Raw genomic sequence first — 6,552 nt, forward strand, 5'->3', positions numbered from 1 at the left:
CTTTGATCAGTTATACTTCTGCCTACCCTATCTTCTTTTCCTTCTTTACTGTGAAATACAACACACGAGAGCTGAGGCTGATCCCTGTAGACAGCTCTCCCAGAGAAAGCACTGGTCTTCTGCAGACCTCCAAGAACACCGGCTGTAGGGTAGGCTGAATGAAGCCAATCAATGCTGGTAGAACTCACTACCGGATAGATGTAGAGTTGGAACTGCAAGGATTTGCCTGTAGTTCCTGGTTATGCAGGTAGGGGGATGGTGCTCCCCCAGCCATAAACACTGAGGTGTTGGAATTGGGCTGGAAACCCAGGGTCTCTCCTTTCAGCTTATAATTGACTCCCAGCTACTGATCATGACAGAGAGGAGCTGGTTCTTCTCCCATTCATGCAGCCTAAAAGCCCCAGAGCCCAAGGACCAATGCCCCACTCTAGGTGTCTGTTTTCCACTCTGTTAGATCACTGTGCACTGCCCCAGAACATGATGGATGGTGGCACCCCTTTCTGCTGTCCTGATGTGGGTATTGGCTTGTCATTCTCCTTATTTTGTAATTCTCCCGACAGTACACATGTTGAGAGTGCAGGAAACATAATGTAATGGTGGACAGATCATTATAAGGTGAACCTCTCTGTAACCCTTGAACAAGCCACAAAAAAGAATGCTCCAGGCCCCAGAAGTTTCCCCCTGCTTCTTCCCAGTCACATCACCTACTCTCCCTTCTACAGGAAACCACAGCCTGGTTTTATGGTTATTACCTGATTGCGTCTTTTTGTGGTTTCACCACCATCTTGTGTATCCCTTGACATCGTGTTTTAGTTTTTCCTGGTTTTGAACTTTATAGGGATGGAATCACACAGTATGTATTATTTTTTGTCTGGATTCTTTGGCTCATTTTTTTTAAAAAGATTAACTCATGTGTGTGTGTGTGTGCGCGCACGTGTGTGTAGCTACAGTTTGTTCATTTTTATTTGCTGTACATTCATTTGCTGTATAAATACACCATGACTTATCTATCTATTGTGCTGTTGATGGACATTTGGGTTGGTTTTGTCTATCACCAATAATGCTGCCCAAAACATTCTTGTATGTGTCTCAGTTTTCTAGTCTACTATTTAATATTATTGGAAACCAGGCCTCTGTTTTTATAATGATTGCTGTTATCATTGCCAAAGACTCTTCCTTTTAGTTATTGCTTCCTCAGCGCTTTAGGATATTGCAAAAGAAAGCAGTCAGCTTGGCCCAAAGAAACCTGGGAAACACTGATGATTTCATCGTGGCCGCTTTGAAGGCAGGATTGTTTTTCTCTTGTTTACCATTAGATCCTCAGTACCTACCAGACATAGTTTGTTGCATGAATGAATTATGGAAGTTGGCTTTGTACCATATCAAGCCAAGCTAAAGCAGTAAACCTTTCCTGAAGTTTCTATAGGTAAGACCTATATTTCCTTACTATAATATTCTCTCCTAATTAACCCACTGTCTTTACTATACCACATGCTCAGCAGAGTCACGATAAAGTGAGCCAGAGTGGAGAGTTTTTGATGCTTCTAATCTGAGTCCATATTGGCTTTCGGAATTTTTTCATTAATCATCCTAATAATGACTAGGAACATTCCAAGCTGTGGACTTGGGCTTTCTGTATGACACTTGTGGTGGCTCACGCCCGTAATCCCAGCACTTTGGGAGGCCAAGGCAGGCAGATCATGAGGTCAGGAGATCAAGACCATCCTGGCTAACACAGTGAAACCCCATCTCTACTAAAAATACAAAAAAATTAGCTGGGCGTGGTGGCGGGCGCCTGTAGTCCCAGCTACTTGAGAGGCTGAGGCAGGAGAATGGTGTGAACCCAGGAGGCGGAGCTTGCAGTGAGCCGAGATGGCGCCACTGCACTCCAGCTTGGGCGACAGAGCAAGACAAGGAGGGCTCACTGAGCACCGTCTCAGCATCTGGACACCATAGCGGCCCTTCGCTCCACTTGGAAAACCACACTTCTCAAACCTTCACTCAACACTTCCTTCCCCAAAGCCAGAAGATGCACAAGGAGGAGCATGAGGTGACTGTGATGGGGGCACCCCCCCAGCACCATCCTTCTAAGGTCCACCGTGATCAACATCCACAGCGAGACCTCTGTGCCCGACCATGTCGTCTGGTCCCTGTTCAACACCCTCTTCTTGAACTGGTGCTATCTGGGCTTCATAGCATTCGCCTACTCCGTGAAGTCTAGGGACAGGAAGATGGTTGGTGACGTAACCGGGGCCCAGGCCTATGCCTCCACTGCCAAGTGCCTGAACATCTGGGCCCTGATTCTGGGCATCCTCATGACCACTGGATTCATCCTGTTACTGGCGTTTGGCTCTGTGACAGTCTACCATATTATGTTACAGATAATACAGGAAAAACGGGGTTACTAGTAGCTGCCCATAGCCTGCAACCTTAGTACTCCACTGTGCAATGCTGGCCCTGCATGCTGGGGCTGTTTGCCCTGCCCCTTTGGTCCTGTCCCTAGATACAGCAGTTTATGCCCACACACCTGTCTACAGTGTCATTCAATAAAGTGCACGTGCTTGTGTGAAAGAAAAAAAGAAAAAAGAAAAAAAAGAGAAAAGAAAAAAAGAAGAAAAAAAAAAAGGAAATCCACATGGCCTTCCTCAAGAAGTATCAAAATCCTAAGGTACACACTTTCCTATATATATGATTAGGGAAAGCTGGTCCTTTTTTCATTATTCTCAAATATTAAAACAAATTGTAAAAACTTCGAACTGGAAGAGAAACTCTAGAAGCTGTGCATTTAGATTTGGAAAAATGAAGGATGTGAGAGAAAACATTTGTCATCATGATGGCTTTTAATTAGAGGAACTAATTGGGTGGAAGATGGACTTTTAGGTCTCAAAAACTAATTATTCATGCAGCAAAAGGAAGGGAACAAGGCCTAAATTAGGCACATGTACAAATTCTCTCTTCTTTTAACTGAGTATCTAGCATAATCACCCCAAGTCTAATTGGGCATTTCCTTCTAAAACTTCTCTTAATAACTGCCCTGGTACCAGAGTGAGCTCCCCATTCAAAATATGCTTTTCAGCCTTTCTCAACAAGAATAGAATCTTTCTCTTGACTCCACATCAAAAGTTATTTTACCTCCCTCTGAATCTCTATATCACTATGTTCCAACCTCCCACATAACCTTCATCACTTTCCACCTTGTATATTTATTTATTTATACATTTATGTATCTGTATATTTTATACACTTGATTCTAAGATCGTAGGGAGAAGAACGCTCCCAAATTTGTTTTGCAAATGTAAGAGTCTTGCATATAATAGATGTTCAGTCATAATTCATATGTATCAATATTACAGCTTGTGGTGAGCAAACAACACTAAAAGAGATAATCGTGGGGAAGATGCTGATGAGGCCAAGTGGGGTGAGCATTACTAAATGTATTGGTTCCCCATTTTGATTACTGAGAGACAAACAAAAACATTTTCTCTCCTCCTTCTCCTTCTTCTTCTTTTTTTGAGACAGAGTCTTGCTCTGTCACCCAAGCTGGAGTGCAGTGGTGCCATCTTGGCTCCCTGCAACCTCCGCCTCCCGGGTTCAAACGATTCTCTGGTCTCAGCTTCCCTAGTAGCTGGGATTGCGGGTGTGCGCCACTATACCCAGCTAAGTTTTGTATTTTTAGTAGAGATGGGTTTCACCATGTTGGCCAGGCTGGTCTCAAATTCCTGGCCTCAAGTGATCCACCCGCCTTGGCCTCCCAAAATGCTGAGATTACAGGCATGAGCCACCACGCCTGGCCAAGAAAAACATTCTCACACTGTCAAAGGCTCAAGTGACTTATCCAAAGCAAAATAATTCATTTGAAGTTTTATGTTTGTCTTTTACATATACACATACATATATGTAGGTACATATATATTTTTATTCTTTTATAAAGAAAAATTATTTATATGGTAACAATTGTGGAGTTTGGTTATAAAGACATGTTCTCCACCCAAGAGTATTTATTTTCCTTTGTTAGAAGTTTTAATGTAAAATCATCCAAGATTCCTTTTGTTAAAGCCAACAAGTGTTTTTAGCACATCTTTCAGATGAATTAGTTTCCTGTTGTGTTTCACAGGCCAATTAAAGATGGGCTGGGATGGTCTCAAATTGACCCCTCTACCTACAGTGTTTCTGCTCTGTGCTTATAAAGATTGAACTTCTGTATTCTCATTCCACATCCATGAACACACACAACTCCAGCTGCTATTCAATAGATGAACTCTGATAAATGTAAGTTTTCTAGTACATTGATGGAATTTCTATAGCAGGATGTATTGAGCCTGTTTTTTATAAATTAGTTGACAATACAGTATTCTGTTTAACTGTACCCTTTGAAGGGAACATGAAAAGAGGGCAATTCTACAGAAAAGCCCCCCACCCCAACCATTTCCTCAACCCTCTACACACTTATAAAGGGCATTGTCTTTGCCACTGCTGTTCATTCTCTGAGGCTTGGGTTCAAAGGCACCTCAGAAATCTTACAGTAGAGAGGCAAAATGCAGGCCTACACTCTTTTGCCCCTTCAACAGTGGACGTGTATTAAATGTTCTCAGACCTCTTCTCTATCTGTTAAAGACCAACACAATCCCTAAATTGATGAGGGTAAGAGATTGGCAAATCTGCTCTATGTTACTGACTGCCCTATTCCTTCCCATTTTCCTCACCATGGCTTGGGATAAATTATCCAGCATCCTAAGGGTTACTCTCAGGTGTCTCTGCACAGGCACTGTGCAAATATCAATTCATGCCCCCCACTCCTTGATGACAGATTCATCTAAGACCATTTAAGCAATCCCTTAAATTGCTGGTGTTAAGAAAGAAAGGGAACTTCAACATTGCTGGAAGGAATTTAAAATGTTACAGTCACTGTAGAAAATAATTTGGTAGTTCTTCAAAAAGTTAAACACAGAATTAGCACAGGACTCAATGAATCCACTCCAATATAGACCCATGAGTATTGAAAATATATTATCTTACAAGAATTAGCCAGGTGTGGTGGTGTGTGCCTGTAGACCCAGCTACTCAGGAGGCTGAAGTGGAAGGACTGCTTAAGCCCAGGAGGTCAAGGCTGCAGTGAACTGTGATTGTGCCACTGCACTCCAGCCTGGGCAACAGAATAAGGCCTGACTCAAAAAAAAAAAAAAAAAAAGAAAGAAAAGAAAAAGAAAATATGTACATGAGTATTCATAGTAGTATTATTAATAATAGCCAGAACAAAGTTCATCAACTGACGACTAGATAAACAAAATGTGGCCTATCCATCCAATGAAATATTATTCAGCTATTAAAAAGGAATGTACTATTATATGTTGTATGTTCAGGGATGAAACATGGAAACATTATGCTAAATAAAAGAAGTCAAACACAAAAAGCCACATATTGTGTCATCCCATTTATATGAAATGTCCAGAATAGGCAAATCCTCAGAGACAGAAAACAAATTAGTGGTTGCCAGGGGATAAGGGGAGCAGAGCTGGGACTGACTGCTAATAGGTATGAGGTTTCCTTCTGTGGTGATAGAAATATTCTGGAATGAGAAGTGATCGTTGCATAATAGGGTGAATATACTACAAACTAATGGATTGTTGATATGGCTTTGTTGTGTCCCCACGCAAATCTCATCTTGAATTATAGCTCCCATAATGCCCACGTGTTGTGGGAGGGACTTGGTGGGAGATAATAGAATCATGGGGACATTTTCCCCCATACTGTTCTTGTGGTAGTGAATAAGTCTCACAAGATCTGATGGTTTTATAGGGGGTTTCCCCTTCTGCTTGGCTCTCATTCTCTCTTGCCTGCTGTCATGTAAGATGTGCCTTTCACCTTCTGCCACGTTTGTGAGGCCTTTCCAGCCACGTGGAACTGTGAGTCCATCAATCTTCTTCTTCTTTATAAATTACCCAGTCTAGGGTATGTCTTTATCAGCAGCATGAAAAGGGACAAATACAATTGTACACTTTAAAATGGTACATTTTATGTTTTGTGAGTTGTATCTTAATTTTAAAAAAGACCATAACAATGCTTACAACCTACATGCTGTAGAGTAGATCATACTTACGTCATTATTTTCTGGTCATACTTAGGAAAGAGTAAAGACTGTCACAGAATAAATGAATGAATGAACGAATCAATTGATGAACTGATGAATAAGTAGAATGAAAGGGAGCCTGGGAAACAGAGGTCTTTTGTGACTAACCATGGGTGAGGAGACACTTCCTATAATCTTTTTCGTGGGCAAGTAGTAGAACACAGAGAGGTTGGAGGGAACATTAGAAGGACTTGACTTTACAGGGAATTTGTTTTGGAAAGGATGTCCCCAAGTAAGGAGATTCTCTTCCCTTCCCAAAACACTGTATCCTGCCATAGCCTTCTTCCACTCTGAGTGGGGCACGTGCTGCCAAGATGAAAAAGCAAATCTCCCTGTAGCAGCCAAAGAAAACAAACACAGAAAAAAAGCAAATGAAAACTGGGAGAGGAAGCAGGATTCTGCATCCTGGCTGATAACATCGTCAA

At 41.8% G+C, this 6,552-nt stretch overlaps 1 pseudogene; it reads left to right on the forward strand.

Moving 5' to 3' along the window:
- The first annotated feature begins 1,884 nt into the window (after positions 1 to 1,884).
- LOC129458925 (interferon-induced transmembrane protein 1-like) lies at positions 1,885 to 2,630 on the forward strand (annotated as a pseudogene).
- Positions 2,631 to 6,552: the final 3,922 nt, after the last annotated feature.

The sequence above is a fragment of the Symphalangus syndactylus genome, chromosome 19 (assembly GCF_028878055.3).
Source record: "Symphalangus syndactylus isolate Jambi chromosome 19, NHGRI_mSymSyn1-v2.1_pri, whole genome shotgun sequence".
Classification (NCBI taxonomy): domain Eukaryota; kingdom Metazoa; phylum Chordata; class Mammalia; order Primates; family Hylobatidae; genus Symphalangus; species Symphalangus syndactylus.